Below are 8,494 nucleotides of genomic sequence, written 5' to 3'. Positions count from 1 at the left end.
CGTCGTAGCGAAGTCTGGAGTGCAGTCTCTCTTGCGTTTATCGCCAACGCCAGTCGGTCGATCCGAAGCAAATTTCGAGACGGATTTGGCCTCAGCAGCTGTTAATAGAGAACCATTTGCCACCTTAATTACCGCATTCGCAAAAGTCGGTGAGTGCACTATTTGTGAAGAGGGATCCAGGTGGGAGCCCAAATCTAATAACCGATCCAGGAGCGAATTAAACAGCAATCGGGTGTCGGCCATCGTAGTCTCGTCGTCCTGCAACTTCTTGTAGACGCTGTCGAACACGCGCAAATCTTCGTTCAGTGCCACGATTTTTCGGTGGGCGGATGCAGAAGGAAGAAACTCCTCAACCGCTTTAACCTTCCTAATATCGCCCCGGATTTTGATGTAGCGGGAGACCATCTCGCGTGTTGACGACCAGCGCGTCGCGTTCCTCTTAACTAGGCGAAGCTCAGTAAATTCCGCCAACTCGGCGCTATTGTTTGGGTGCCGCAGCTGTACCATGAGCGTACTCACCTGATCCAGCTCCACCTCGTACCGGCTCAAAAATAGTTGGACAGCCAAGTTGAGCCGGTGGCTGGCACACCCAACCAAGGGTACCTCCAGTTTAATCGCAATTGAGCGATTCGTCGAATACAAAACATCACCAACCACGAACAAAACCATGGCGAGTGTCTTGTTGTAGAGGTCCAGGACCCGCTGGAAGTGATCAATATGTACGTCCGCTGTCTGTGACCCCTCAACGACTAACGAAATCGATAGCAATCGACGACAGAATGTGCCACCGTGAATGGAATATCTTTCATCGATGCCGACTTGAACTTTTTCGCTAATGATGCATCGAAATCAGGGATACCGCTCATGATTATCGTCTTATCGATATAGGATTAAACAAAATGAGTTCAGGGTTTACATATCCTCAACCGACTTTCCAGTCGCCAATATACAATCCGGCATTTTATCTAAACGTTAGATGCGAACGGGTATCTTACCTATCAGTATGCGTAGACGCTTTACCTCGATAAGAACAATTACCGCCTGACTTACATAAGAGGAATTACCCAAGGAACAGAAACACAAGGTATAGCCCTCGTTCGAGGTACCAATAACGATATTAGCGGAATTGGGGCATTACCTTGTAGCAGCCTAACCGTGAATGGTTCCACTGTATCATCTGCCCACTCGTACGTAGTAAGTATCACGCTTGGAACAGCCGCTATCAACCAGGGATCGGATAATAAAATGTTTTATTTTACGGAAGAACGATCACCTGCGTAATAGCGACTGCAATACGACCTGAAGCATTAGTAATAACTTTGCAATATAATGAATATATTGGGCATATGCGTCTCCACCGTCGAACCTACGTCCTCATTAACGCCTCTCAGTCGCTTGCAGTGATGTCAACGAGAGTGCTTGCATTCCACATATCAAGGTTAGCACGGAGAAACGTTAGCACCTCAAAATTGGCATCTGCCAACCGCCCTCTCTGCGGAGTCAGAATAAGCTTCGTCTGCGAGAACAGACGCTCGCACGCATTACTTGTCGGTGGGATCTTTGTTAGTAGAGCGTTGTAGACCACAGACGAGCGGCCCGTCCTGCGCGCTGCTGAGCCTTCCAGCAGAACCGTCGTAGCGAAGTCTGGAGTGCAGTCTCTCTTGCGTTTATCGCCAACGCCAGTCGGTCGATCCGAAGCAAATTTCGAGACGGATTTGGCCTCAGCAGCTGTTAATAGAGAACCATTTGCCACCTTAATTACCGCATTCGCAAAAGTCGGTGAGTGCACTATTTGTGAAGAGGGATCCAGGTGGGAGCCCAACTCTAATAACCGATCCAGGAGCGAATTAAACAGCAATCGGGTGTCGGCCATCGTAGTCTCGTCGTCCTGCAACTTCTTGTAGACGCTGTCGAACACGCGCAAATCTTCGTTCAGTGCCACGATTTTTCGGTGGGCGGATGCAGAAGGAAGAAACTCCTCAACCGCTTTAACCTTCCTAATATCGCCCCGGATTTTGATGTAGCGGGAGACCATCTCGCGTGTTGACGACCAGCGCGTCGCGTTCCTCTTAACTAGGCGAAGCTCAGTAAATTTCGCCAACTCGGCGCTATTGTTTGGGTGCCGCAGCTGTACCATGAGCGTACTCACCTGATCCAGCTCCACCTCGTACCGGCTCAAAAATAGTTGGACAGCCAAGTTGAGCCGGTGGCTGGCACACCCAACCAAGGGTACCTCCAGTTTAATCGCAATTGAGCGATTCGTCGAGCAATTATCACCAACCACGAACAAAACCATGGCGAGTGTCTTGTTGTAGAGGTCCAGGACCCGCTGGAAGTGATCAATATGTACGTCCGCTGTCTGTGACCCCTCAACGACTAACGAAATCGATAGCAATCGACGACAGAATGTGCCACCGTGAATGGAATATCTTTCATCGATGCCGACTTGAACTTTTTCGCTAATGATGCATCGAAATCAGGGATACCGCTCATGATTATCGTCTTATCGATATAGGATTAAACAAAATGAGTTCAGGGTTTACATATCCTCAACCGACTTTCCAGTCGCCAATATACAATCCGGCATTTTATCTAAACGTTAGATGCGAACGGGTATCTTACCTATCAGTATGCGTAGACGCTTTACCTCGATAAGAACAATTACCGCCTGACTTACATAAGAGGAATTACCCAAGGAACAGCAACACAAGGTATAGCCCTCGTTCGAGGTACCAATAACGATATTAGCGGAATTGGGGCATTACCTTGTAGCAGCCTAACCGTGAATGGTTCCACTGTATCATCTGCCCACTCGTACGTAGTAAGTATCACGCTTGGAACAGCCGCTATCAACCAGGGATCGGATAATAAAATGTTTTATTTTACGGAAGAACGATCACCTGCGTAATAGCGACTGCAATACGACCTGAAGCATTAATAATAACTTTGCAATATAATGAATATATTGGGCATATGCGTCTCCACGGTCGAACCTACGTCCTCATTAACGCCTCTCAGTCGCTTGCAGTGGTGTCAACGAGAGTGCTTGCATTCCACATATCAAGGTTAGCACGGAGAAACGTTAGCACCTCAAAATTGGCATCTGCCAACCGCCCTCTCTGCGGAGTCAGAATAAGCTTCGTCTGCGAGAACAGACGCTCGCACGCATTACTTGTCGGTGGAATCTTTGTTAGTAGAGCGTTGTAGACCACAGACGAGCGGCCCGTCCTGCGCGCTGCTGAGCCTTCCAGCAGAACCGTCGTAGCGAAGTCTGGAGTGCAGTCTCTCTTGCGTTTATCGCCAACGCCAGTCGGTCGATCCGAAGCAAATTTCGAGACGGATTTGGCCTCAGCAGCTGTTAATAGAGAACCATTTGCCACCTTAATTACCGCATTCGCAAAAGTCGGTGAGTGCACTATTTGTGAAGAGGGATCCAGGTGGGAGCCCAAATCTAATAACCGATCCAGGAGCGAATTAAACAGCAATCGGGTGTCGGCCATCGTAGTCTCGTCGTCCTGCAACTTCTTGTAGACGCTGTCGAACACGCGCAAATCTTCGTTCAGTGCCACGATTTTTCGGTGGGCGGATGCAGAAGGAAGAAACTCCTCAACCGCTTTAACCTTCCTAATATCGCCCCGGATTTTGATGTAGCGGGAGACCATCTCGCGTGTTGACGACCAGCGCGTCGCGTTCCTCTTAACTAGGCGAAGCTCAGTAAATTTCGCCAACTCGGCGCTATTGTTTGGGTGCCGCAGCTGTACCATGAGCGTACTCACCTGATCCAGCTCCACCTCGTACCGGCTCAAAAATAGTTGGACAGCCAAGTTGAGCCGGTGGCTGGCACACCCAACCAAGGGTACCTCCAGTTTAATCGCAATTGAGCGATTCGTCGAGCAATTATCACCAACCACGAACAAAACCATGGCGAGTGTCTTGTTGTAGAGGTCCAGGACCCGCTGGAAGTGATCAATATGTACGTCCGCTGTCTGTGACCCCTCAACGACTAATGAAATCGATAGCAATCGACGACAGAATGTGCCACCGTGAATGTAGACGCAGAACAATGCGACAAAATGCGTAGAGCCATGCGTCCACCCGTCAAAATTGATGCCAAATGCATCGCCCATCTCCTCCTCGAGTATCAAGCCCACTTTGGCGGCAGCAAGATGCATCTTTACCTTCAGTGTCTTCGAGCTTGTACCTCTGCATGTCCCGGGCAGCAACAATTTTGTATTTGGAGCAGGAGGTACGACAGTGTGTCGCCTCAGAACAGATATCGGAGCTACAGAATCGGCACTGGGACCGATAACGTACAGCGTGGCTGGTATATTCAGTGGATACATTGCATGCACGGCAATGACGATGGCGTCGGAGCGACGCCTTAAAAAGAATATTCAATCATGCCCAATTGATCGTGTGAACCGCTTATATGATCAAATAGATGTCAAATTATACGAATGGATTGAATCGGAAAACCGTCAAGGTCAAGAAGTGGAACTAATTGCTCAAGACCTTGTTTCAGCTCATCGCACCGATCTAATCAGCGGCTTCTATCGCGATGATATAGAGGGGGGCGAAGATCCGTCGCTCGAACCATCTAAAGCACAGCTAAACGTTGATTATTGCCGAATCGCTGCGTATAACATGAAAATGATTCAGCATCTATTTGCTCGAGTCAAAGAGGTTGATGCTTAAGTCTCGACACTAACATATAGATGAGAATTGAGCGTTGGGAAGTTTCGCCTGTGGCGACAAAGAAGTATCGCGTATGGACACCGGCCGGTCTGAAGAAGGTTGATTTCGGCAATAGTCGATATCAACATTATCGCGACCAGACTCCGATTAAAGCATTTAGCCACCTCGATCACAATGATCCTGAGCGCCGTCATCGATATTATCTCAGACACAAGATTGACTACGCGTCGTATTCAGCCGATTATATAAGCAAAATATATATTTGGTGAAATATAGAGCAATCATGGGCTGCGGACCAAGCAAAGAGCTAAAAACCAATTTAAAAAGTGATGAACCAGGTCAAACGTTGGATCAACACTTTTGAGGGCTGATCAAATCGTAGTATTGGGGACTCGGTATTTCTCTCTACGAAAACGCTAAAGGTGAGTCAGCTATCATTGAAATCTCAGTAAATCAGAAACAAAATTGAGGTCTATAAGGGATTCTAAAATCGCCTTGTTCGAAACGGTATCGCTCTTTAAAGAGCTGGCGCTCTGCCGCTAAATTGCAAACGTCTTCACAGTTTTATTTATTTTTTTGGTTGGTAAGCCCACATACGACCCCCTTCAGAATACGTTGATGCCTCAGTTTTTTTTTTTAGCGATTTATCAAGGTCAGTAGCCCACATAGCGGCTTGAGTTTGTTGAGGTCGATCACATATGATAAGAGTTTTCATGATTGCTTTCAGTTCGGCGACGTTTAGGTCGGAGTTATCACCGTAAATGCCACCATAACCTGAGATAATGCGTGGATTTAAAAAGAACATATTGTCAACTATATTAATCGAACGACAATATCCTTAAACTCTGAATTAGAAATTAGCCGGTTAGAATACATATCATCGGAGCGACTTTTAAGCTGCTTGATGAAAGATGGGTTATCATTACCGAGTTCGAGCTCACCTTTTAACTTATCATGCCCAGCTCTGAGAGATTCTAACGGATCCTCAAGTTGATCATAAAAACTATACTGAAGACATGTATTCGCTAAAATCTCCTTAAAGAGTTTTTTTATCGTCAATACTGAGCTTGTCATGCTCTGCCTGATCGATATATTGCTTTCACTAACGCGAAAACGAAAAATCGCCGATCCAAGTGAAGGTGATGATGCCTTCCGTTCAAGGCAACGTCTTGAAAAAAGTTTTGAGTTTGACACATCGACTTCAACCTCATTAGATCTAGTTGGTAGTAAGAATTGGTTGCTTTGGCATATTTTCAAGAATAAGGCAGTGCTTGAATTGAAAAAGAAAATCATTCCTATCCTCAAGAGCTTGGGTAAAACATCTCTGATGGATAAAACTGGATACGTGTGGATTGATGGTTCATCAATTAGTGTATTTGGTATTGATATTGGGAGAGGGGAGTCAGCGATTACTAAAACACGTCGATTGGAGATTAAAATTCCAAGAATTTATCGATTTACTGAAAGATCGTGACGATATCGATCTATTTTACTAGCGAATACATCACCAAACTTGAAAGATGTTTAAGCCACGCGATGGTGAGGCTCGCCATGGAATTAAATTGGCATTGATGAAGATATGGATAGCTCCCTAACTAATGCTGCTAACGATGCGAAGAAGATTCTCATGGACTACTACAGCAAAATAGCATCGGAAGGAGATCAAATTCCCTTTAGACTGAAACCAAAAATAGATACCAAAAGTGGTGTGAAAGCTAATCAAAATTACTACTTTAGTGAGCCTACCACAGCTAAACCATTTTACATTATAAACCGCTTTGTTCGTTCTAGATCTCCTAACCCGGTCATCAGGCTATTGAAAGTGTCCATTCATCCATTAGATGGATGGACACTTTCAATAGCCTGATGACCGGGTTTGGAGATCTAGAGCGATACGTTTATGAGAATGATGATCCACCATTGAAGAAAAATCTCGAAGCTAATCTTCTGGTATTGAATCGAGCCATCATCGACATGACAAAATCGACAAATACATCAGCTCGAATCAAATCCTCTGAGGGTACTCAATATCGCGATGACACTTTGCAAAAACTCCGCGATGAGTCAGAAGCCGCATTCCTAAATTATGGCGAAGCTTAGAGGAAATACGATGAGGAGAAGCGAGCAATAAAGGGTAATAGCTCAAAATCTGCAAGATCAGCGTTGAAAGCGGCAACCGCTTCCATGAAAGCGACCAAAGCTATCTATCGAATCAAGGCTAGGAGCTACTCCGATGCTTAAACCTATACCGAGGTTGATCAATTCAGTGATAGACAAAACGAGCGCACGGTTCGCCAAACGGTGAATAACATGGTTGATCAGGTAAGGACGACAGGCGTGGGGTCAGGGGTTAAGAGGAATCTTCAGGGTGGTGAGCTAAGAGGTGCTGGTGTCGCCTGCTTGAAGGAGTTGTGCGTCGCAGGAGAACATACAACCTCAATGAGATCCAAGGTTTAGCCACCCCATCAGCATACATATTTTGTCAGCTGGGTAGTAAGTATATCATAATTTCTGATCTTGATGCCAAAACCCTTGTAATTGTCCAACTCAATCGTCGTAAATATGTTCCAAAGCGCGTAATCAGTGATCCGCTACAGTACATGATTCGAGCACTCATAAAGAGGGTCTTCAAGTCTCATATAACTGCTCTCATCGATTGATTTACTTTTGCCATCATATCAGATGTCCCAAATCTTCTCCTCTGTAGCCACCCAGTCAATCGATTGATAAGTGTTACTCTTTCTACCCGTTTTGACTGCAATTAATAACTTTTTTTCACCAAGAAAGTATATATTGTCATCCTTACCAGTTTTACGCTTAATTGGCTTAATTCGTAGCGCTACCCAATTAGGATTGGTGTTAAACACATTTTTAACCCATGATCGCGCCTCCACTTGATCTTCGGTATCCAGGGTTTTCATATTTGTTTCAGCATCTAACATTCTTGGCGTATTGTCGATTCCAACATCAGCGGTTGGTGTGTGTTATAGATACCAACATCAGGTGTTTGAGGTCTCGCTTGAATATTTCAATCAGTTTGGTTAACACGATCAGTATTGTTTGAGCTATTTACCGTCTGCACACCGCTATCTACTCCATCATCGATCATCACAGGTCGAGCATTTGGAGTTGAGACCGCAGGGTTTGTTTGGGAGTATCCATCAATCAGTGTTTTTTCAATGACTCAGCAGACTCGGATGAGTCGGTCTGAGTTGACTCGGTTGATTTTGTAGGGACTGTAGTAATCCCATTCGTGATATCACTTGCCCACGAAGCACCTTCGTACATCCCTCGTTTGGCTTTAGCTTGTCAAACGCGGCGCTGAACTTTTTCAAGAAGCTCCTGCCGTTTTTGCCCTCTCTGAGCAAGCGATGTAAAATTTGGAAATATTGTGTCTATATCAAACGAATCATAAAAAAAATGAAATGAGTAGCCTTGAATACTCTTACCAGTAGCTCGGCATAACTGAGTCATGACGAAAGGGTAGATACGAATGACAGATACGATTTCGCTCATTTAGAAGATTTAGATAACGATCCTTAATGCAATGGAATGGAACTCCAAAAATTGGTTTCAAGCCATGGCGATACTTACGATTTACTACTGTTTTGCGAAAATTCGCGGCTGCATCAAGATTCAGCAACTCATTCTTGATTTGACTCACCTCTTGAATAACCCAAAGCTTACGTGTAATCTTAACAAGCTCACGTTCTTTCTCTACACAGCTTGGGCACATTACTATCTTACTGCTATGTATTAAGTCAGATATTACCCAAAAATCTCAGGAAAAATAATACTT

This window comes from Phytophthora infestans, genomic scaffold, assembly GCF_000142945.1.
Source record: "Phytophthora infestans T30-4 supercont1.5 genomic scaffold, whole genome shotgun sequence".
In the NCBI taxonomy this organism is placed as follows: Eukaryota; Oomycota; class Peronosporomycetes; order Peronosporales; family Peronosporaceae; genus Phytophthora; species Phytophthora infestans.
This window is presented reverse-complemented; position numbering follows the sequence as displayed.